Below are 25796 nucleotides of genomic sequence, written 5' to 3' on the forward strand. Positions count from 1 at the left end.
CTGTAAAATTACCATGTTTGGTTTTTTGTTGTTTCCCCCCACTCCCAAAAAACAACCTGTAAGCTTCCAGAGATAAGAAACAAAAAAATGTCTCAGACATGCCATGAAGAATGAATAGAATTTTTATGGATTTAATTCGTACAGATGATAAAGCTAAAAGCCTTACAGTCTAAGGCAGCTTCAGGACCAGCTGTTAAATGAAAGTGGAATTCAACTTCAGACTTATTAAAGCTCCCATCCAAACAGTTACTTGTGCAGCTTACTATCTTAAAGTTACTGATACAGACTTCACACCAGTTTTATATTGGCACCAGTTATTGTACTTTCCTCCTGTCTCTTCTTGTTTTGCAACTACATACGAGACTGTTTTGTACATATGGTACAGATACATTTTAAGGCAAGAGCCAGGGGATAGATGCTGTCACAGACCCTCACTTGCCCCAGTCTATAGCTTTCCATCAATAGAGCAAACACTTTGGCTAGAAACACAAGAAATAGTGATGTAGACCCCTTTCATCACCAGGTATGGTTAAAACATACTATACTACCTTACCTGACAACTACCAGGAAGCTCCAGGAAGGCCATAGCAGCACAGAACAGATCCAGTCTCAGGGTTATCCTACAGCATCCCACACAGGCTTCTCATTTGTTAACAAATTTCACTGCCTTATCAGGTCACATAGTCCAATAAAAACAATTTTGTTATTTCTACTAAAAGGCTGCAAACTTTGCACCAACTTGATAGAACCAGATCTTCACACCTTACCTAGGTCTGTGATGGCTTCAGCAGGTTTTTATCTTGTTTCAGTTGTTAGACAATAATTAGCTAAGTGATTATTGCCTAATCCCTGCCACTTGAGCTCAGGGAACACCAAAAAGGTCCCACCACCCTATGAAGTCACTGCATAGCAAACAGCTGCCTTTTGTGAAGGAGCAGCACTGGAAGAGGGAACATTCCATGAGGGGAGAATCCCACTGCTGGTACCACACTTCCAGCAGAGTGCAGTACTGCAGGGTCTGGGCAGGGTGGGCAGAGCTGGATGCTGATAACAAGTGCCACCAACAGTCCCAGACATGGCAAGGTGACAAGTCAGGTCCAGGGTCCATCCAAGGAGTCCAGTTCAGTGCAACAGGAAATGACCAGAGAGAGGGCTTAGAGACACAGCTACAACATAGGTCAAGGTCTAAGCTAGGGCTAAAGACAGAACTGAAAATAGACCACCTGCAATGTACCTTAAGAAAGAAGTAGTTGTCCAGGCCTGAACTTAAATAAAGCTCCTGGAGCTACAGGGAGAGGATGGGGGTGAGGGTCTGCCCCAGATGAGGCTAGTCAGCATAATTAAGATCAATTAAGGCAATCAGGACCCTTACTCCTTTTGTGTTAATTGGGCCTTAAGGAGGCTACTGTGTAACTTTCAAGCTTCCACTGGGAACCAATGAAAAGAAAGCAGACTGGTAACAAAACATGAAAAAAATAGCCCTAAGTGGCTTTAAAGAACAAGGAACATAAACATCTTTACCCTTTCCATTGCTAGCATTAAATGACAGCTGATGAAGAATTTGGGACTGGTGATAGTAGTGTCTTATCATAATCTCTTGCCTTTTCTGCTTGAGAAGACTAGTACTTTTGATCTCAAGACCCAAAAGGATATTGGAAGGGGGAGCATAGTGTTAAAGAAAAGGCATAGGTACTAGGTATTTTATGCATATTAATCTTAACTGTAATATTAATTAATGTTGTATCAGTTAACTGGACAAGTAGTAACTTCATGTTACATTTTGATTAGTCTAACAATAAAATCTTAGTTTCATGCATAAGGTGTACTGCTTCTTTGCTCTTAACAGGATTTCAAGTGTAATAATTAGTAATAGGATATTCTTTCTCAAAGTAGCGCTCTTTAAATAACTTTGTCTTAGGAATTAATTTACATAAACCTAGCTGAAACATGGGTTTCCTTTCCTGGCTATTTTTTTCTTATTAACTTTATATTTATTGCTTTAGTATATTTTTGTAACCAGCAATATATCTTACTGTTACACCAGCAAGTTTATTCAGTAACTTTTTCCCAATGGCAGTTAAGGAACTTAGGATAAAGTTATGTAAATTATATCTAAGGCCATCGTTAGGGATGATTAGAATAGAAAGGTGCTAGGGTGCATGCAATGAGGGAGGGAACCCAGTAATTTTTGAAGACTTTAAATGATATTTCAAATGTATATTCATTTAGAGGGAAGAATAAGTTGTTTACAACAGTACAACATCTGCATCTTACAGCAAGATATACTGGTAAGGCTTGTAAAAGGGTGTGCTTTTGGAGCCCCTGACAGTATGGACAAAAGGGGAAATATGTTCTTAGATAATTCAGATTAGCCTCATAGATAATATTAGAAACAAGTTAGTTAAGTTGCAAGGTCAAAGTGTCAATTTATTAGTACATTATATAATAGCAACGATTGATTACATAGCTCTAATCCCACTGACCGTCAAGATAATCACAGCTCATCATCAGACTGAAATGAATAGGTGGAATACTACCTGCTGTGCAAAACTGCTCTGAATCTGCTTGCTACAAATACAAAGACATTCAGTACTAAAATCTTCCAGTAAGCAAAGCAGTGTGTATTTTTAATCATGATGGCTTTAAGAGATTTTTCTCAACATGTAAACAAATTATAAAGCCCATTCCCAGAAACTGAGTAAAGCAGTTTCACAGTAAAATAATAGCTAAAGGGTCAAAAGAAGAGGTTTATCAAGGAAGCATTTTGATCTGAATTTGTTTGACAGGTGGAAACAAACTTCACAACTCACGAAGAGTTATAAAGCAGGCATGTTTATTGCGGCGCCGGGTGCAAGGGGATTTCTCCACAAAGCTTGCACACAGGGTTAAAATCATGACAAGTATTTAAAACAGTTAAAAAAGTGAGTTACGCCTACTGGTTCTACCCCTTAATTAACTATTGGTTAATACTTTTCTTACTTCATCTGAAAGTTACAGTTCTCTTTTAATTCACCACGCATGCTCAGAGAGTAGGGGGCTTAATTGGGTTGGGACTTTTCTAGCTAGGACGTGTGTTTCTTAGTATTATAATGAGATTATAATGAGACAAGTTAACTCTAGGGCACTATCTTGGCAGTCTGTTCTATTTTTCTATGATTCGTCCTTGTGCTAATCGTTATTGCTAGTTAGCAGAGAGTCAGTGAAGACAGTCTTTATCTCTAATATGTCTAAGTGCCAGGTGCAGTTGTTACGAATTATCTTCTCTACATTCTTCTTTCTTACTTTTAACTCTTGTTTTTCAAGATGTCCTGTAACATGTTCATCTTTCCTACAGATTGGGCCTACTGTATGTATACCATGGAAATCCTTAGTGACAGAAACTAGATCTGAGACAACTGCAGTTCCAGCACCTGTGGCTAATGCCAGACCCTCACATCCCATTTCCTTCTGTACAGTGAGCCATGTTTTCTGGAGGTGGCATGTGCCATTTTCAAGCAATTATCCATCTACTGTACCTCAACCAATGATGCACAGCATCACAACACACAATGGCTCGCAAAGGGGTTTTTGGCAAGTTGTCATTAGGTGACTTAGACAATGACATCTGCTGTTGTTTTGGCAAGAACAGTAGTCACAGATTTCCAATTCCAGTTGCAAGAAGATTTTTTCTTTGATCAGATCATCATAGTGTTTTCTGAGCTGCCAAACAATGAGTGAGGGGAGACTGAGACTGTGCTGCAAGCACGGGGTAGCCAAGAGATCTTAGAATTTCAGATTAAAAATGGTGCTTTTGTAAATGTGTGATGGAATTTACCCCAGAACATACTCACTACTTCAGTATAGATAGGCGACAATTACACTTTTCATTCAGAAACATGTGGCCATCTCCATACGGAAGCTTACCACCTCCAGATCTCACTAGATGAGTGTAAGTTGATCAGGTATCGTATGGGGGGGTATCACCATTAAAGACTTCTTTATATGTTACGAGACTTTTCAGTCCTCATGACATTTTAGTGGAAGGCTCTGTAAACATGGAATTCTCTATCTGCATCAGAGTAGCTGATGCAACCTGCAATTCTCTGTCAGGCCTTTAAACACACCTGACACTTGATCACCAAATACAGTCACTACCACTCCTTGTGTATTACGACATTCTGCAAGCAGCGGCCTTTCTGACCAATTAAATGCAGGAGAACTGCCTCTACAGAGAAATCCTTAATTTAGGAGTAAGAAGAACATACTTCATACTTCCAGTAGAAAAGTAAAATGAAAAATGCCATAAAATGTAAACATGAGAAAGCTAAACAAAACAGAACATGAGAAGGCAAACATGTAGAATTTTTTATTCAGATGAAACAGAAATATGTGGAAAAAAGATAGTTTTAATGTCTTCAGTGGATTTCTTTCTAGGTCTGACCCTGCAAGGATTCTACTTCCATCTTTACATGGGCTGATTATTTAAAATAATTACCAGGTTTTCTCACGTCAAGACGCTATTTTTGGGTGAAGATTTCTTCTGTGTAGTACACAGTTGTCAACTCCTAATTTTATTGCAATTCCCACGTTGTATGAACTTTAAGCTGTAGTTCCCTCAGCCATGTAATTAGAAGAAAATCTGTGCTTCATTTTAGAAGTTCCTAGCTGCTCTCACAGCTTTGGAGAAAGGAAGGACAAATGTAACTCAAATGTGCTCTAAAACTTCTGAGGCCAAAAGACAAATAAAAATGAATACAATTTGTTTGAAAATCATTATATTTAAGTCACTTACTTACTATTTTTGCCTGTGACATGCCCAGCTTATGAGCTTTGCTTGCTTGAGTACCTAAAAGACCAGGGCAATATTCAGCTACACAGGAAAACTTAATCTATGCCCTGGAGAGCTTTGAAATAGCTACAGACTGTAAACAGAAATATAAGTATCTATCTCAAAAACTCCTTGCAAACAATGTGCACTCTTCTTGTACCTTCTACTCTTTTCTTTAAAAGAATGATTACCTGAATATTCGGGATTGCAGTCTAGCGCAAAACCAACAAAAACCCACCCTCCTCGGCAAAGGTATTTTGTATTTCCCTTTTTTCAGTCATTTAGAATTTTAAAAGGAATATTAAATTTATGTTTTCTACTTATGGCATGGAAACATATTGCTGCTTTAATGATGTATGGAGTCTGAAAATACATACATACATACATATGTATGCATGCACACATATAAACCACTTCTTTGTCACCAAAAAGGGAGTAAGTTTTGGTTTATAACCTCCTATTTCTGTGCATTCTGAAACCATAGACTATTTTTTACATCAGAATTAAAAATAGACTTGACTTTGTTTTCTGTTCTCACCTTGAATATGCTATTTTAGTTAAGGGAACTGTACATTTAAGAGAGGCACAGCCTAAAAGGATTGCCCTTGACATAAGCTGTCTCATCAATAGGAAGCTGATTTTACACGTCTAGCTTTAATGATAATGCTCTCATAAATGAAGAAGAATCTTAATAAGAAGTTACTACCTTCTTTTTCACTATTTTCTTTCCTAAAGACAACCTCTTTTATGACATTTGCAAGTCTCTTCTTTTTGGCAGAATTGATATATGGTAGAGTAGCTTTACTGGATTTGTTCTCAGTTGTTACTGGTGGTGGTTGTTGTTATTATTATTAATATTATTAATAATAATTATTATTTATTTATTCCATCCAACCCAAAGGAGCTTTGGATGTCTCTCTCACACTGTGCCTAACATGGAAATTACAAACTCCCGCATTAGGGTTTGTCTTTCTCCTCCCCCATTTTTAGTAAAATGGATGTTGATCACCAGATTTTTGCTTGTTGCTTCACACCATGAGAGTGCTACCTATTTTTCATTATAACCAATCAACTGATTAACAGAATCATGGGAAAAGTTCTTTTCACAATAAAACCAGCCTCCTTAGTAGATCTTTTGCCATTGCATAAAAGTGAAATACTTTATTTGTTTGGTAGCTTAAATTTGGGGTCTGCTGCAGTGAATTGCATTATGGATATCTGTAACAGATCCTAGTCTTGGGCAACCTTGGCATCTGCCACTAATCCTCTGATTTATTTTTATTGTTTCAGTTTTATCTTCCCTGACCTTGGTGCTGTGAGGGTTTACACTGCACACTGAACACACTTATTTTGAACTTACTCCAGTCTTTTTAGAGTCCAGCTGCTGGTCATTCTTTGCTAATAATCCCACAGGCTTCACTGTGACACTGACACCAGGCATGTACCCAAAGAAGAACAGCTGTTCTTGTAACTCAAAAATACAGAAATATTGATTGGATTCCAACTGAAAACTTAGGTTTTTAAATGAAAATGGTAGGAAATAAATCCAGACCATTTGCAGTAATTCCTCTCATCTGACTGCTGCTTTCAGAAGCTAGAGTTTTCAACAAGATCCCCAAATCATGTTCATGAAGACATTATTATATGTGTGGATCTCAGTTTCCTAGCATATAATTAATAGGGAAAGTTTAAGCTGGTAAATATAAACTTAGCCTTTTACACTGCAATCTCATTTAGACGGATCTGCAAACCTTCCAAGCATGAGTGTTAAATATGGATCTAACAGAAATGATGTAAAATCAGGCATGAGCTTCTTGAACACTTACTACCAACATCTCATGTAGTTTACCTGCATTGACCTCAATCACACTTTCTTCGAGAGTCTTATTACTTGCATACATTTTGTACATCACTGGTCATTGGTACAAGGTTTAATTTACTTCATCATCAGTCATGAGTTTGCTATTTTCATTATTTCTCCTTAACTGTGATTTTTCAAACTGCAGTGAAAGTCTTCTTAACAACTCATTGAAAACTTCAGTATTGTTTCACAGAAGTTTTTAACTTTAAGCACTTGTCTGTATAGACCAATGCAAGCTAAGACAGGTGGATGTAAGTCAACATCTGAGCTAATGAAAATTGTTCCAAGTCCCATACATGAAGTCCTGCTGAAATTTTATTAAATTAATCTCAAAACCACACTAATGGTGATATTGAGAGCTTGTAAAATGGAGCTGTCTCACATCAGGCCTGCTCAGTGCCCACAGAGAAGAAAGTTCTGTCTATCTTTGTTCATTGGGACTGCATATGGCAGCACAGGAACAGCCCAATGCATTGATAACTATGATACTCCATCATAAATATGAATGCCAGCTGCATTCACAAGATAAATGTAATGACTCTGACAGTTCTTCAGAGCATCTGAATCCACAAATAGGTAATTCCTTTTGTTAGGGCATATTGCAAAAATCTGCTAGACTGATCAAAGTCTGAAAAACTTTTGCCTATTCACCTCACAGACTAAGGGCAGAAAAAAAGGCATTGGACAGATCCAGACCCTATCAAGTCACAGATCAAGTCTCATACAGCAATACAGATGACATATTCTTCATCATTTCCTAACTCTTTTAAAGTGTCTAAAACGAATAATTGCCTTCATGAACTGACAGAAATTCTCCATTCACCTAAATCTCCACATCTCAGATCTTCCATTTCTTGAGTGCTAGTGGATACGCAAAAGAATACCACCACTGCCATTGCTGCTGCGTGCCCTGTTCTTTTCAATGCTTGTCATCCATCCAGGGGAAGGCAGAGCATGTTGAAGGTTGGGAAACAGGTGCAGAGGAAATGAGACAGGGTCTGGTGCTTAGATTTTCCTGTAGCATCCCACTCAGTACACAGGCTTTCTAAGCTGTTTTTTTTGGATGTCTAGTCCTCCCCACTGTCAGTAGACAGTGGATGACTCAAATGAATCTTCATACTGAAATTAGGACTCTAGTTTCAGCATGCTATTTCAGTATTCTGGATCTGTCTCCATTATTTTTTGTAGAAAAACATTGGGGTTTTTTTAGCATATATGTCTTCTGTACTCCTTGATGGAAAATTATGGTCAGTGTGTCCAAAAATGCCTGTAGAGATTGACAAATTATAAATGGCCACACCGGAAATGTTTTTCAAGTTTGCTTTATTATTTTGGTGGGTTGACCTCAGCCGACAGCGAAGCACACATACACACAATTGCTCCCCCTACCCTGCCCAGAAGGATGGGAGAGAGAATAGGAAGCCCAAAAGTGGGAAAACCTGTGTGTAAAGATAATAGGTGAAGGAAATCACTCACCACCTCCCACAAGCAGATCAATGCCTGGCCATTCTCCAAGCAATGGCCACCTTGGAAGCCAAAACTCCTCCTTTTTTCCTTCTTCTACTGCATCTTTTATTACTGAGCATGGTGTTATATGGTATGGAATATCCCTTTGGCCAATTCAGGTCACCTGTCCTGGCTGTGTCCCCTCTGAGTCTCTTGCCCACCCCAAACCTATTCGCTGGGGGCACAGAGTGGGAAAAAGGGAAAGTCTTGATGCTGTGCAAGCACTGTTCAGCAAATCCAAGCAAATCCAAGCTCCAGGAGTCTAGTTAACTCCATCACAGCCAGGCCCAGTACGTTTATTAAGAATGACCAATAAGTATGTCTTGGGAATACTCATAGGCTGGAATTCATTAGTTTTACTATAGGCACTTACTAACATCTGATTTTCTACCATTTATCAAGCCATGCAATCAACCTCAAAATTAAGAAATTAACAGACTGGGAATTTCGATTTTCTCCTCATTTGTATTAACCTTCTATCATCTACATAATTATGTCATCAGCTCCGTATGGGTTGCACCCTATGCAATCTAGGTGGCTTGACAGAAGCTAGCCATTTGTAGACTGCTTTTCAATTTTCATAGTATTCAAAATTAATCATATAAGATATTTGAGTACAGTACAAAGAATAGTACGGTAGCTAATAGCTGACCTTGTCAGACAGAAAGGTAAAAAAAAATTTTACTCCTATCTTCTGAAATGCGTGCTCAGAGCAGTGTGCACCTTCATATTATTTCAGAACTTACTGTCATGTCAGCAATTGGCAGAACTGTGAAACCAGACACTAGACTTTTCAAATAAAACTGAATGGAAACTGGAAGTAATGATTACTTACCACTAGATGGTGTTTGGCTTGGGATTTTTTTGCTGTCATTTGTATTATTACAGAAGTGAAGGGAAAAGTCAATAGTTTATAATTACTAATGGAATGTTTTGCTTGTTTTTAACTATTGTTTTTCAAAAATGTTGTAAAGAACACTTGGCTAAAATAGAGGGCACTGCTATTGAAACAATGATTAGCAAGGCTTGACATTTCTTGTTTCCTCTCTTTTAGTAAAATGACCTTATGTTCTAAAAATTTCTGTTTCTGCTCTTCTTTATTCATACCCGCTCTTGCTCTATCAGTATTTTTTTTTCAGTCTTCTAATTATGTACACATTTTTCCACAGTAACCTGAAGAGTAATATTATATGAAATTTTGTAGCCAAAAATACAGTAGCTCCACATGAAGTTTTTGTTTGGTAAGATAGCCTCTATCTATTCAGTCCATAGGAAATTATGTTGGCAGAAATTCTCTTAGGACAGAGAATCATTTTTTGTTACTTATACTAAACTATGTCTTGTGCTTATTTTAATGGGCAATTTTATCAAACACATAAATCCTGACTTATTAGTGTTCACAGATCCTGTGCAAAAAAAGGGTCCTAACTAAATTTTACACTGTTTTATAAAGATTATTTCTCAGTTGGTGTATTTCAATTTCAAGCAAATCTGTCTCTTGTGCTCAATCTGCCATGGTCCTGAAAACTCTCTTGTTGCCATAATACCATGTCCTATAAATCCACAATGGCAAACTAGTTCTAGTAGACAAGACATTGTGTTAGTTCTAGGATTTTTATTCTGCTAGCTTGTAAATTCTAAGCTTTCAGATTACAGCCTAATAAAGAATAGAATTTCATTATAGTCTAGATTGGTGACTAAATCATGCAACAGAAACCAAGAAGGAGAAACTCTGGCTGGTTCAAAGAAGTAGAAACTGTAATTAAACTAGGTCTATTTTATAGATCTCACAAAAAAAAAAAAAAAAAAAAAAGCCGTGAAAACATTTAGAAGACGAAAGGTTGTAATAGTGAATATATCAAGACAAAGAACAAAGAACAATCTGTTACAAGATTTAATTAGCTAACATTAGTAAGTCACTGATCTCTTCCTGCATACTGGATGTTTTATCATGAATCACATAGCAAACAAATATTCTAACATGTCTTTAGTCGCTTAAGGCTTGAAGGTTAGTCTTTCTGACTGACCATGGGCTTTGCTTTGTTACTAGAAATTTTCACAAAAAAATTCACAGACCTTTTGTCTGACTTTTGATAGCCCACAATGGCATGTCATAGATGTCTACATAGCAATCGTTGCATCTATCAGTAGATTCAATATAAAATTATATATTCCAGTTCATTAAGAAACATTAAAACCAAGGTAGTCATAGCTACTAGTTACCTAGGAAGCCCACATTGTTTGTTCCTAATTCCTACTGCATGATTTGGACTGGAGAATTTCTTAAAACTTAGAAACAGAACAAGCTAAAGGTATATATAGCCTTGATACATTCACATTGACTTAACTAGAAAAATAACATAATGCAAAAGACATGTATTTTATATAACCAACACAAGCAAATACTCCAGACTACCTCTTCACTATCAGTCCTTTCTCATGGACTCATTTCTTTGGGGGGGGAATATGTTATACTTAGTTTAAACCAAGTGCATACCCTCCAATTTTGTTAGTTTCAGTTGGCATCCATCAGTACTTGAGATGCAATTGCTGGTCAGGTAAATTTGTTTCTTACTTTATTTTCCTAAAGCAAAGCAAGTTGGATTATGTTTTTCTATGTAGGACCTCTGACTACTGTTTTTATTTAGAAAAAACTAGAACAGTGGCAAATAATACTGTATCGCCTCAACTCAAACCTGACACGTTAGTGTACAGAAGAAACAGCAGACATACTTAGAGAAAAGTATTTTCATGTCAATATTTGTAAAGAGCTAATTATACCAATTTATGTTGCTAATATTTTTTAACAGCATGCCCATTAATGCAGGAACAGTACATCCAAGGCATCTGTATTTTGAATCATCATTTATATTGAAATGTTCCAATTCTTATTAGAGGGAGAGGCAGAGATAGTTGTCATGGTTCTGTTCACCTTTAATGCCTCAGAGACAGGACTTCCCATGTCTCCTTTTACTGAATACCCCTGGGTAAGGAGATGAGTGAAGAACCTAATAAAAGCAAATTTTGTGTGGAGGTATGGAGGCAGGAAGTCATGATGCCTGAGGTTTCCTGAATGTCAGCTATTGGAAGAAGACTAAAATTAAGATGGTTAAGAAACTTTGCCAGGATGACCAAGTTACTAAAGAACATCTATCTAGAGAACTTAAGCCATTGTGTTTTCAATTCTAACCAGTGTTGTGCAGTTAGGACTGCCTTAAGAAAGTACAAGTGCAACATTGAATATTCTACTGAAATCCATGTTCAACACCCTGTCAAATCAATTTTTCTGTTATTTGGCAGCTGGACGAAAACTCTACTCACTCCCTGCATATTAGTATGAAGAGATTATGAAGTTGGCCAGCTCAGTTTGAAACAAAACCTCGCTTAAGAATATGTACATACAATGATTATCAAGTAGAGAATCACTTGTCTTCAAGATAATTTGCAATTGTTTTCAACATCTTCCAGAAACTGTCAGCTGGGCAGATCAATTATGTTGCTGCTTTGAAATTAAATTTTGTTTAGAGCCTGCTTCCTGACATGAAGGATTTCAAGATCTTTTTGCAGGCACTTTTATAATTAGTGAGAGAGAGCAAAAGACAAGGTAATAAATAAATGAGATGCTGTCATGTGAAAAAGCAAAACAAGTAATGTTTATCTTGTTCTTTGCTAAGCTTTACTCTATGCTGTATTCAAGAAAAATATACCTCCGTTTCCATAGACATAACAAACGTACAGGCACAAAAGAAGGGCTGTGTGTTGTTCGTGACGTATGGGGGGGTGCTTTTGGGGGGGGCGTGCACTGTGGTCTATCATAACTCAGTCCTTTTTGCACCTGTTGTTATGTCAATACAGACGTAAGTAATAGCTAAGAGGCAGTAGATGCCCTTACTAAAATTGCAGTAGTTTAAATAAATGGCTTTTGCAAATATGTGAACAATTTAACTAACCTAGTTTTATATATAATAGCATGTTTCCCTTGCTTAGCATGATCTGAGGGGAAAAAGAAGTGTGCTTTAAATTCCTCGAGTAACACATCCAGTTTTGAAATTAAGGTTTCTCTGCCCTAAGGGCCAGGATTCATGCTGCTAAGTTCTGGCATTGATGTGCAATATTAAATTACTATATTCATCATTATTTCATCAACTACATCATCAACTACAAAAACATGACCAAAAAAAATCAAGAAAAATTCTCATAATGTACTTATTTTACTAAAAATGTACTTTATTTCAGAGAACTGGTATCCTCTTCCTCAGTTCATCTCAAGACTTTATATTGAAATACATCATCATATTCAAATTAGAAGTGTTACACTAGTTCTAGTCACAGTTTAGCAGAAAACTTCGTCTTGTTTCCTTTTAAGTTAAATAGTAATATTTTCCCATTATCCAGCAGAATGCACAGGTTTACTCCTAAAGCAAGACTTTGTGTTAGAAATAAAATTATCAAGGAACTACAATTATCTGAAAGGGGGTTGTGATGAGGTGGGTGTTAGTCTCTTCTCCCAAAGTGACAAGTGATAGGACAAGAGGAAATGGCCTCAAGTTGCGCCAGGGGAGGTTTAGGCTGGACGTTAGGAGAAATTTCTTTACTGAGAGAGTGGTCAAGCATTGGAACAGGCTGCCCAGGGAGGTGGTGGCATCACCATCCCTGGAGGTGTTCAAAAAATGTGTAGACATGGCACAGCGGGACATGGTTTAGTGGGCATGGTGGTGTTGGGTTAATGGTTGGAATTGAGGATCTTACAGGTCTTTTCCAACCTTAATGATTCTGTGATTCTGTGAAATCTTCTCTATAGATAAAATTCATGCAGTTTAAATGTAAAGCATGAGAAAAAGTTGAAGTTAAGTTTTAGAAATAACTTCTTGGTCACTTCGGTTTCCTCTATGTTTTGAAGTATGTTCAAGAAATTAAAAAAAAAAAAAAAGAAAAAGCCCTAAAGTAATAAATAAAATACTGGTCCCCTAAGATTATATTCTAAGCAAGCAGGTATAAAGAAGTGTAAGATACCCATAGAAGTTATCTGCACTCTTACATGGTGCTATGGGAATGGTTTGTATTATAAAATACTCAAGGCCAATATCTGGGGTTTCAAATTCAGACCCCATGAAGACTTCTAGTGTCACTGAATTTCACCAAAGTGATCACAGATCTGGATTTGAATCATGGCCTGTGAAAATCGAATTTTGCTGTAAGCATCTTTACTTACCTTGTCACTACGGTAGCTTCATATTAAATTCAGTATTTACTTTATCTGGAAATAATAATGAAAAATGCAGTCTTTGCCTTTGAACTGATAAAATATTATTTACCTGAACTGCAAAGCCAATATAACTTCAGCCTCTGAAAATACTTCAGTTTCTTAGTGTCCTGGGGAGCGTTAGTATATTTTTCCCTGTTTTGCAAAGATTAATATGCAAAATTTTCACAGAATCACCATTCCTGAAGCATACATTCATGTGAATGAAGGCAGCATGCTTTTATGAGTTACAGAGGTTTCCAGACACATAGTTACCTCTGATATTAAGTAAACCTATGCTAATAATGAGCATGCAGTATCTTGTAAATTTAGGAATGGTCTGCTAGCTAGGCATTAGTAAACTTGTAGTTTGCATTAATAAACAAGAATTGCAGTTGACATCAGTGATGAAGAAATCATTGTATCTATTGCCAATGACCAGAGCATTATTTAGGGTTGTTTGTTATAGTAAAGTAGAACTGGCATACACACCTAGTAAATTTTTGAAATCAAAATACTGCCATAATAACTGAGCCCATAGTTTTAGTTGAGCAGTACAACTGGCATATTAAAAACAGTCTCTTCTAGTGCAATAATTCTATGATGTCCTGGGTAGGTCAGGACTACTTGTCTGAACAAGGAAAAATTATTTACCTGCCTAACATACAGATACTGCCTCTGTTTTCCTCTGGTTTCATTGAAGTTTTAATTTCACAAATAAGAAAGTTTAATCTGTTCACTGCACTGAATACAGAAAATCCAAATATATTAAAATGGTAACCACAATGGGAAAGGCTCTAACTGCTCTGTTCTCAAAATCTGTCATAGCCTTGAAATAATTTAAAGCTTCGTGTGTTCCCAACCTCCAAGACATCTTGACTGGTCATAATTTATTCAGCTGCTGCAATTAATATTTTTTTGTGGCCTGCATTTTTTATTTCATGCATCTCCTCTCCTTCACATTAAAAAAAAAAGCACAACAAGTTAGGGAAATAAACCATTGCATTACACCCACTGAGATCCCACAAGGAGAATACTGAAATGCTGGCATGCCTATGGATGCTTTAACATGCTGACTCAAACATTCATCACGCTTGCTGGTGAAGACAGTTTTAGAAGACAAAGTATTCATTACAGCATTCACATGGCAGGTAATACTTTTCGAGTTTTATTACATGCATTGCATTGTTTTTATTCTAGAAAGTCAGTTGAACTTCTAACAAATTTATGACTTCTTTTTTGATCTCAATTGCTTAGAGCTTACGACTAATTTTGTGTTTGTGTAGCAGCCTTTCATAGTCTTAAAACCACATGAATATAGAACATTAAAACACTTGACATATACTGGTGTAACTCCATTTACTTTTCTTTTTTGACTAGTTTTATCATGTGAGAAAACATTTGAGACCATTTTGATAAACTATTTTTATTTTTTAAGTGATTTAGAACTACATGTTCTTTTTTCCTCAAAATTATTTAATGGCAAAAAAGGGGCAATGTTCTTCTCTTGGATCACAGAGCTATTCTAAAATATATAAGCCCATGAACCTGTGGACCCTTATGGAATTTCATTAAGGTTCCACAGAATGTGAACATCTTCCCATAGACTTCCTGTAGAAAAGTTTCTATCACAGGTTTCAACAGAACTTACTCAACTGGGGAAAAAAAGTTGGGTTAGACTTTGTATGACATTTTAAATCTAGCAGAATTCAATGAAAATGTTTACATAATTTTCAAATAGGTCCAGTATCTCACTCTTAGTGCTACATATTTCATCCAAATAAGATGTTATAAACTCTATTTATAATTGGTGATGAAGCACACACTTCTCCAAAGGGAGGGAGTCTTCAGCCTTGAGCTAAAAATAATAGTTTCCCATGGAGCTGCAATTAATTATTTCTTTCAGAAATAAGATATTTTTTTTTTCTTCCTGAAAGAAAATCGTACAGATTCCTGGTAAAAGCAATTATTATCATTACTATTAATTTGAATTATTATTGAATTGTAGGACAAGCTGACTTATAAAACATAAATTTGATGGAGTTGAGCTTCTAAAACAAAGGTCTTCCAATCAAAAGTCAGCTTTACTGGCTGTGATACTGAGAATAGCGAAAAAAGTGTCTCATTTATCTCTTCTAATAAGTAAAAATCTAATTTTAAAAACACTATGAAGGTGTGCAGATTATTTCTAAAGAAATGCTAGTTAATACTGCAACTCACCAGAACTGTCAACCTGAGTATAATGCATGACACTGAAGGAATCAGTCTTCTGGTACTTCTAAAGACAGTAAGAAAAAATTGATAAGTTTGATGTCTTCTTCAAAAGGTTAAATTCAAAGGCTGTTTACAGCTGTGGAAGAAAACACCGACCCTTTCCATGTTATTCAAGATAAAAGTATTTTAATTCAGATTGAAAACAGATTGAAAAATCCCACTCCAGGTGAAGTCATGGAATATTTCTCCACAGAAATATTGCACCAGAAACTTAAGATCTCATATTTGGAAGACTTAGTCTTTCACAAAATGGGAAGAGGATACTGCTTCCTTTCCATCAACGCTCAGGACTGTCACAACACATGGACCCCCTCACTGCTCACCATTCATGTGATTTTTCTAAGGAAAGATTTTTCCAGCCATGCATCTTCCAGCTTTCCAGCTGTCACAAAAATTCACCCTTGCCTAAAAGCAGAATTTCTAGTCCTAGGCAGAATTTTCTTTAAGCTATAACCAATTTGGGGTGAGAAAAGGGGAAAATGATTCAACAAAAGGAGCAGTTACATTGCATCCACTTGACTAGAGAATGACTACTGACAGAGTAAAAGCAGAATAATGCAGTAAAATCATTCAGAGGCCTGAGTTACATCTCATTCTACCACACGCTGGCAGATAAACCATTGGAGAGGGCAAAGTATATGAGTAGTATTCCTTTTCTGTGATTTAGCAGTGTTGATAGCTCTGATGAACACATCTTTTAGGAGCAAACGGATACACAACAGTCTAAAAGCTGAGATTAAAAAAAAAAAATCAGTAGAACACAGCAATGTATATGAAAACCATCACACTTGTTATTTTCTGTATTGTTAAGCCTCCTTTTTACTCTCTCTGCAAACACACAGATGGCCTGGATATCATCAGAAAGAAAAGTCATCAGAACACAGAAGTATCTTGCCGAGGCAGGCAGCTCCAGTGCCAGCTCAATCCGCAGCAGAGCACTCTAGCGTGGTGCACGGAAGCGTTTCTTGAACCAGGGAAACCTAGGGGAGCGGAGAGACCCTCCAGGAGCCTGCAGCTCGTGCAGCAGCGGCTGATGAGACCTGGGTGGGGCCAGGAGTAACAGCGGCCAAGCCCTTCCACGTATAAAAGAAACCCCTGGGGAGCGTTAGTGACCAGGGCAGGCAAACAGGGCATGGAAAAAAACAGTTTGCGTGGAAAAAAACCAGTTTGCATGGAAAAAAACCCAGTTTGCATGGAAGGGCATGCAGGAAGGGCTCTGTAGCTCTGCCAGCTCGACCAGGGAGCAATGGTATCCACCTGGCAGAAAGCCATGGCCTCTCCAAGGTCTGCACCCACCACAACTGATGCAGCTTCCCAGACAGCACTCCAATGGGAACACACTGCCACTCGGATGTCAGGCTACAGGGTGTGCCCTACTCTTATGCCAGTACTGGATGGCAGCAGTGAGCACACCTGTGGGAGGTGCACCCAGGTAGAGGAACTCCTCAACTTTGTGGCAGAGCTCTGGGAGGAGGTGAGTAGGTTGAGGAGTATCAGAGAGTCCGAGAGAGAGACAGACCACTGGAATCACACCCTACTTTCCCTGAGACAGGCCCAACAGGCAGACAGGGCACATGTCATAGAGGATTCCCTGTCCTTTCTCCACCCGGCTGAACATGGTAACTTAGGGGATAGGGGACAATGGTGACAAGTCCCTGCCTGGCACAGCAGGCGCGTCTCCTCCGTGACTACCCCACCTTCCCAGGTGCCCTTGCATAATAGTATGAGGCTCCATAAGGGGAACCAAACAATAATGAGGACGATGGTTCATCTAGGTTGGAGATGTTGCCAAGGTTAAGTCGGCCTACGCCCTATATGAAAATCACTTCCATAAAGAAAAAGAGACGGGTCATTGTCATAGGAGACTCTCTCCTGAGGGGAACAGAAGGCCCAATATGCCAACCTGACCCACTTCTTAGGAAAGTCTGCCGCCTCGCTGGGGCCCAGGTTAAAGATGAGACAAGAAAGCTTCCTACCCTGGTACAGCCCTCGGATTCTTATCCATTATTGCTTTTTCAGGTAGGCAGTGATGAAGTTGCAATAAGAAGTCCAAGGGCAATCAAGAGAGACTTCAGGACCTTGGGATGGTGGGTTAAGGGATCAGGAGGACAAGTAGTGTTCTCCTCTACCCTTCCACTTGCAGGGAATGATGAGGGAAGAACCAGAAAGAGCCAGCTGATCAATACCTGGCTCCGAGCCTGGTGTCACCGCCGTGGGTCACTCTATATGGCAGCAGGCCGGCTAGCGACAGGCAGGGAATGCCTGTCTCTGAGGGAGAGAAGGATCCTGGTGCAGGAGTTAAAAGGGCTCATTGAAAGAGCTTTAAACCAGATTTGAAGGGGGAAAGGGATAAATCAGGCTCTCTAAAGATAAGCCGTGGGGTGGGGTGGCATGCCAGTGTTTGAGGGGCAGCGCGCTGGCAAAGATCTTTGGACTGCCATCTCAGTGGAGGTAGGGGATGGAGATCCATGCGGCAGCAAAGACATAGGGCTTGTTGATGTGCTAGAAACCAGGGAAGCACCTGAGATCAGTCACATAGGAATTAGGGCTTCTTCTCCCAAAAAGGTGGCAGGATCAATAGCGCAACTAAATGCATCTATATCAATGCACACAGCATGGGCAACAAACAGGAGGAGCTGGAAGCCATTGTGCAGCTGGAAAACTATGATATAGTTGCCATCATGGAAACATGGTGGGATGACTCGCACAACTGGAGTGCTGCACTGGAAGGCTACAAACTCTTCAGAAGGGACAGGCAAGGAAGGAGAGGCAGTGGGGTAGCCCTGTATGTTAGGGAGTGTTTTGATTGTCTAGAGCTTGACAAAGGTGATGATAGGGTCAAGTGTTTATAGGTAAGAATCAGTGGAAAGCCAACAAGGCAGATGTCATGGTGGGAGCCTTTTATAGACCACCCAAAGAGGATGAGGAGACAGATGAAATATTCTATAAGCAGCTGGGAGAAGTCTCACAATCGCTAGCCCTTGTTCTCATGGGGGACTTCACCTTACCAGATGTCTGCTGGAAATACAATACAGCAGAGAGGAAACAGTCCAGGATGTTCCTGGAGCGTGTGGAAGATAATTTCCTGACACAGCTGGTGAGTCAGCCAAGTAGGAAAGGCGCCCTGCTGGACCTGTTGTTTGTGAACAGAGAAGGCCTTGTGGGGGATGCGATGGCTAGAGGCCATCTTGGGCATCGTGATCATGAAATGATAGAGTTCTCAATTCTCAGAGTAGTGAGGAGGGGGTCAGGCAGAACTGCCACCTTGGACTTCCAGAAGGCAGACTGTGGCCTGCTTAGGGGCCTGGTTGACAGAGTCCCTTGGGAGAGAGTCCTGAAGGGCAAAGGAGTCCAGGAATGCTGGACATCATTATTCAAGAAGGAAGTCTTAAAGGCACAGGAGCAGGCCATCCCCATGTGCTGGAAGACGAGCCAGCGGGGAAGAAGACCAACCTGGCCAAACAGAGAGCTTTGGCTGGAACTCAGAGAAAAAATAGAGAGTTTATGACCTTTGGAAGAAGGGGCAGGCAACTCAGGAGGACTACAAGGATGTCATGAGGTTTTGCAGGGAGAAAATTAGAAGGGACAAAGCCCAACTAGAACTTAATCTGGCGACTGCCGTAAAAGACAACAAAAAATGTTTCTGTAAATATATTAGCAACCAAAGGAGGGCTAAGGACAATCTCCATCCTTTGTTGGATGCAGGGGGAAACATAGTGACAAAGGATGAGGAAAAGGCTGAGGTACACTTAAGGCCTTCCTTGCCTCAGTCTTTAATAGTTAGACCAACTGTTGTTGGGGTACCCAGCCCCCTGAGCTGGAAGACAGAGACAGGGAGCAGAATGAAGCCCCCATAATCCAAGGGGATTAGGGTTCGAGACCTGCTACACCACTTAGACACCCACAAGTCTATGGGGCCAGATGGGATCCACCCAAGGGTACTGAGGGAGCTGGTGGAAGTGCTCAACAAGCCACTTTCCATCATCTACCAGCAGTCCTGGTTAACCGGGGAGGTCCCAGTTGACTGGAGGTTAGCAAATGTGACACCCATCTTCAAGAAGGGCCAGAAGGAAGATCCGGGGAACTACAGGCCTGTCAGCCTGACCTCAGTGCCAGGGAAGGTTATGGAGCAGATCATTCTGAGTGCCATCACACGGCACGTACAGGACAACCAGATGGTCAGGCTCAGTCAGCGTGGTTTTATGAAAGGCAGGTCCTGCTTGACTAACCTGATCTCCTTCTACGACAAGGTGACCCCCTTAGCAGATGAGGGAAAGGCTGTGGATGTTGTTTACCTGGACTTTAGTAAAGCCTTTGGCACTGTTTCCCACAGCGTTCTCCTGGAGAAACTGCCTGCTCATGGTTTGGACAGGCATACTCTTCGCTGGGTGAAAAAATGGCTGGATGGCCGGGCCCAAAGGGTTGTGGTGAATGGAGTTAAATCCAGTTGGCAGACAGTCATGAGTGGTGTCCCCCAGGGCTCAGTATTGGGGCCAGTTCTGTTTAGTATCTTTATCAATGATCTGGATGAGGGGATTGAGTGCGCCCTCGGTAATTTTGCAGACGACACCAGGTTGGGCGGGAGTGTTGATCTACTTGAGGATAGAAAGGCTCTGCAGAGGCATCTGGGCAGGCTGGATCGATGGGCTGAGGCCAACTGTATGAGGTTCAACAAGGCCAAGTGCCAGGTCCTGCACTTGGGTCACAACAACCCCATACAATGCTACAGGCTTGGGAACGAGTGGCTGGAAAGCTCCCCTGCAGAAAAGGACCTGGGGGTCTTGATTGACAGCTGGCTGGATAGGAGCCAGCAGTGTGCCCAGGTGGCCAAAAAGGCCAACAGCATCCTGGCCTGTATCAGGAACAGTGTGGCCAGCAGGAGTAGGGAGGTGATCGTGCCCCTGTACTGGGCACTGGTGAGGCCGCACCTCAAAACTGTGTTCAGTTTTGGGCCCCTCACTACAAGAAAGACATTGAGGTGCTGGAGTGTGTCCAGAGAAGGGCAATGAAGCTGGTGAGGGGTCTGGAGCACAAGTCTTAGGAGGAGCGGCTGAGGGAACTGGGGTTGTTTAGCCTGGAGGAGGCTGAGGGGAGACCTTATCTCTCTCTACAGCTACCTGAAAGGAGGGTGTAGTGAGGTGGATGTCAGTCTCTTTTCCCAAGTAACAAGCAATAGGATGAGAGGAAATAGCCTCAAGTTGTGCCAGGGGATGTTTAGCTTGGATATTTCTTCACCGAAAGGGTTATCAAGCACTGGAACAGGTTGCCCAGGGAAGTAGTTGAGTCAAAACCCCTGGAGGTATTTAAAAGGTTTGTAGATCTGGCGCTTAGGAACATCGTTTAGTGGTGGACTTCATACTGTTAACAGTTGGACTTATTGATCTTAGGGGTCTTTTCCAACCTAAATGATTCTATGATTCTATCATTCGATCTGCAAGGGCACAGCTTTGCTATATAAATGACTTCTTTTTAAACCACTTAATATTTATCGTCAATAAACAGCACTGAATTACCATTACGCTTTCAACGTGTTGTAAGAAAAAAACTGCAGTGAGGAAAGATTTACCATTGGATTTTTTTTTATGTTGAAGAGAGATATGATACCTTTAAGAACAATACCAAGCAGCCAAGACCTGGGTAGAATTGTCTCAAATTCTTTTCTTTCAAATATAATACAAATATGTTTGCATTCCACAGTGCAAGATTTAAGGTCATTTAATATTGTTGATTTATTTTAAGCTGGCAATACAAAAGAAGAAAAAAAAAAGTGTTTTTTCAGGAGCAATATTTACACCGAAAAGATAAACAAAAAAGATCCATAAGGAAAAAGATCTCAGAAGATCATGATACAGTCCTCGACTTCCCTGCCTTGTCCTAATGAATTAAATGCATAAGGAAAATAAATCGACTAGAATTTAAATAGACTAGACTATCCTAATTGACTGGTCCAATAATGTGCCCTTTCTTTAATGCCTTTGTATTTGTTTTATCTAAGTGTATTTAGTCTTACCTCTGTCTAAAAAGGGAAGCAGCAGACCCATTATAAAGAAGAAAATCTTAAAAGCACAAATGCATAGAAATGAGCACATATTAATGAAACCTCCTTCAGGGTTAACCTAAAGTACATATATTAGATGTGAAAACAGGCTCTACCTCTCTAATTAAATTTTTAAATTAACTACTCTTAACATATTGGGTAATCCCCTAAGATTTCGAAGTCACCTTCTAAATGTAATTGTGAAGGATCATGTACCCTGTTTCTCTTCCTCTGTTTAGAGTATGATAAATTATTCACCTCATAGTCACCACTAAAACTCAGTAAAGGTGATTAAAATCTGGGAAACTAGAGACTCTGCAATGGACTTGCAATGGAACAGATTACTTCTTTGGGGATAAAAAGAAAGTGAACTGTTGCAATTGTCATTAAAACATAGATTAGTACCCCATTTAAAGGTTAACTTAAAAATGAAGAGTTTTTTTCATAAAAAGTACACAGCTTGGAACTGACTTGTTAATTAACGTATGAAGAGCCCAATGTCACGGTCGTATGAAATTCCTATATGTGGCATACATTTTCTGTAATCAACATGTCTGATCATAGTCTCTGTGGGTTGCAATAGAAAGTTGAGGGAGTCCAGAAAAATGCTGTACATCTCTCTAAATCTAGAGTATCAAAGAGAATTTTAAATGCTGTAGCTTTCACAAGAGGTCAACATAAGAGAAAACCAACTGTAATCAGATATTTGTCCCACTTAGTTAGGTGGTCTTAAAGCACCACTAAAAAAACAGAGCTGACTTTTTGAAAGTATAGACAAAACTGAATTTTGCCAGGTCTACAACGTAAGTCTTTATCCTTGCAGTGATGTCAGAGTAGGTATGAAGAAAGGAAGGGCAGGGAGAGCTGGCTGCGATTAACAGGGTTTTAGGGGGCTACAGGAGGTTTTAGTGGGCTACAGCAGGTTTCAGTGAGATGTGGGTATGCAAGCGGAGACTCCATTAACTTATGATATCTTCCAGTAAGTCTAAATTCAGGAGGGAGGGTTTTATTTCTAAATCCCCTTCTCTTCTTAGCTTTTTAATCCTTCTCTCCTAAGTTTTCTCCAAATGTTCCTTCTTCCACCCCTGTGCCCCCATATTCTCTGAGCTGTAAGAGCAGCTGTAGCTCCAGTCATGAGCCTTGTCTCCAACAACATCATGTGTCCTTTTGACCTTTTATCTTAGCGAAGGTATGGAGGAGACCTTGCTTTTATAGCCAGCTGCAGCCAGTCCTGAGGGCTAGGACAAGGACAGGGACTACCTTATGAAATGCTGAAGGAATTGCTACAAGGAGGACAGCAAGTTCCCGCCACATTTTGAGATGAAAGAGGGACCTTTTAACCACTAACTCTCTAACCACTCCTTAGGTACTGGCAAATCCTTTCTTTACATACAAGTCAAAGCATATCTTCCGAGGAAGCAAGTTTACAGAGTGAAGAAAAGATGACTTCTTTACCAGCAAAAAAAATTCCCCTACTCTTCTTTGGTTTCTCTACTTTTATGAGGTTGTCATTCAGGAAACCTGTATTCCTTCTAATAACTAGTCTTGGCTTTTTTGCTATGCCTAACATTTTTTTAATCTGCAGACTTGCACACATTCTTTAAATAAATGTGATGCTCTCTCCCAGGGACTGAAATGCTCTGTTTAGCTCTAGGACACATGGAGCAAAAAAGAGAACTTTTGGAAAAAAACAGAACTTGGCTAATTGTCCACATAGTAAAAGCTTTAAGAAGAATGAAAAAGAGAAAGCATAGAGATCTGAAATACCAGACAAAAGAGTAAAACTTTTCTGTGGAGACTTTGTCGGAAATTGTCTACTGAAAAATTGAAGGATATAGCAGTAAGTGATCACAGATCTAGGGACTGTTGCTTATGAGGAAAGATTGAAAGAATTGGAGTAATTTCTAGCGGAGACATGATGAGAGAGTCGGTAATTCATAAATATCTGCTGCTTCAAAGAGAGGAAATTAACTGCCTTTATCCCGTCTCCAGTAACTGTATAAATCCTTCACACTTCTTTATCAACACAATTATTTGTAAAATTGTTTCTAATGATAAGTGAGCACTAGCATATGCTGCAGCAAAGATCTGAAATATATATTACCAGAAGCTTTTAAGAATACTATAGATACACAGCATATAGCTGATCCTGCTTTGAGGTAACTGAACATTTAACACCATTTCCGGCTCTTTTTCCTCCTGTACTATGCCTTCATCCATTCTAAATTTTACAGCATTCAAAGAAGCAGAAATGGGTTATCTGCTAGTGTAATTTGAAGGATTAAGCCAGAATCTAATTTTTACCTTAGACAATGGGTATTACAAATTGAGTAGGTTCTGGTCATAGCTGGAGATCAGATTTAATTTCACTTTACTATGATAACTAGCAAAACAGAAGCAGAACTAGACCCTCCATCAATTTGGTCCCAGCAATGCCCTGCAATGCTAAAATAATCTAAATCTGACAGTGCTAATTAATGTACTGATCAATTTATCAAGCAAGCAAACAAAAAGTAGAATGGAGAAAATAAAGTTTTCACCAAGGGTAAGCATTAAAAAAAAAAAAGCCCTCATCTTCATAATGATTCTGCACACAGGTGCAGATAGAGTATTTGAATTTATATCAATGCCCTGGAATATTTTAATGCATGAGTCTTAAACAAAAGATGCAGATGGCTATTGCTGTTAAATGGTAATTATTTTTTCCCACAAATTAAACCGCTACTTTTTCTTGTTAGGGATTTCACTAAATTGGCATAGAAGTATTTAACTAGGAAAAAAAATTTGAAGACAATTACTGTAGGGAAAAGAAAACCGCTGCAATCTTTTAAGTATATTTATTACAACTATTACAACAGAAATTCTTCAAAAATAATCTTTCTCCCTAAAAGTACAATTTCTGTAATACTGCCAAAGACCTTGTTATCAGGGATGATATCTTTTGAAAGTGAAGTGATGGCCATGAAAGTTAGTTCTTGACTGAAGAGAATTAAATTGGTAGAGGCCCCTAACATAATCAGTTCATTCATTTGAAAACAATTGCTTTCAACTGGAGCTAAATATTGGAACAGGCCTCTTCTCCATAAAGCTTTTTTTATCCCATCAGTCTAATAATAGAGGTGTTCTGGCAGATTCAAGGGATTCTTTTTCTTCATCAATCCACTGGAGATAGGAAGTGCACACATTTCATGGGCAATTATCTGCCTGTAGCTGCTTTTAACCCCAATGTGGTATTTCTTTCAGTTTGCACTAACATGACAACTGTGGTAGGTCAAATTGGATCATGTTCCATGATATGAGGAGCTGTTATCTCATATATCCTGCCACATTTGTTATAAAAGTTAAGTGCCTTCTATTTCAAGCAATTGTTGAAGGAGTAATTCAGTCTGCGTCAAGGTTAAGAAAGACAAGAAGTTTCTGGTATTGCCTAGAAGAGAGAAATAGAAGACCGAAAAACCTTAAGTTGAGGAACTCTAACATTTATATAAAGAATGTAGGGTTTTGGTATTTTGGTTCTTTTTAATTTATAATCTTTAAATCTAGCATTTGGGAAAGAACAATTTCTATTACAGTAAGCAAAATAAAATGGTCTTTCCTCCGGAGTACATACAGCTGTCTTACTACTTTCAAAGAAGGAGATCCCAAGTATTTGTGAGGGGACAAGATTTATCATTAGAACCATCCACAATATTTCCATTGACCTAAATATGACATACACCTTAGTACATAATTTAGCTATGAAGACTAACTTCATTTCTGTTAATGCAAGGAAAAATAAAATAGCATAACTTAGCACATTATGGAGTTTCCCAGTGGTTTTTTTATTGCCACATCTTTATCATCAACTATCTTTTTTTTTTCCAGTGCTCACAAAAGAAAATGCTTGAGACAAAATTTGACATACATGGAAGTATGAGTTTGGTGATCAGAAGATAATGATTATGGACTGAAAACTATAAACCTGACACTGCTGTGCCTTAAATTATTGTTTTCAAATTCAAATTTCCTCTTTTGACATATTTATCTTTCATTTTACAATATAAAATGATATTTAGGAGTGCAACTAGTT

The sequence above is a fragment of the Gavia stellata genome, chromosome 3 (assembly GCF_030936135.1).
Source record: "Gavia stellata isolate bGavSte3 chromosome 3, bGavSte3.hap2, whole genome shotgun sequence".
NCBI lineage: Eukaryota > Metazoa > Chordata > Aves > Gaviiformes > Gaviidae > Gavia > Gavia stellata.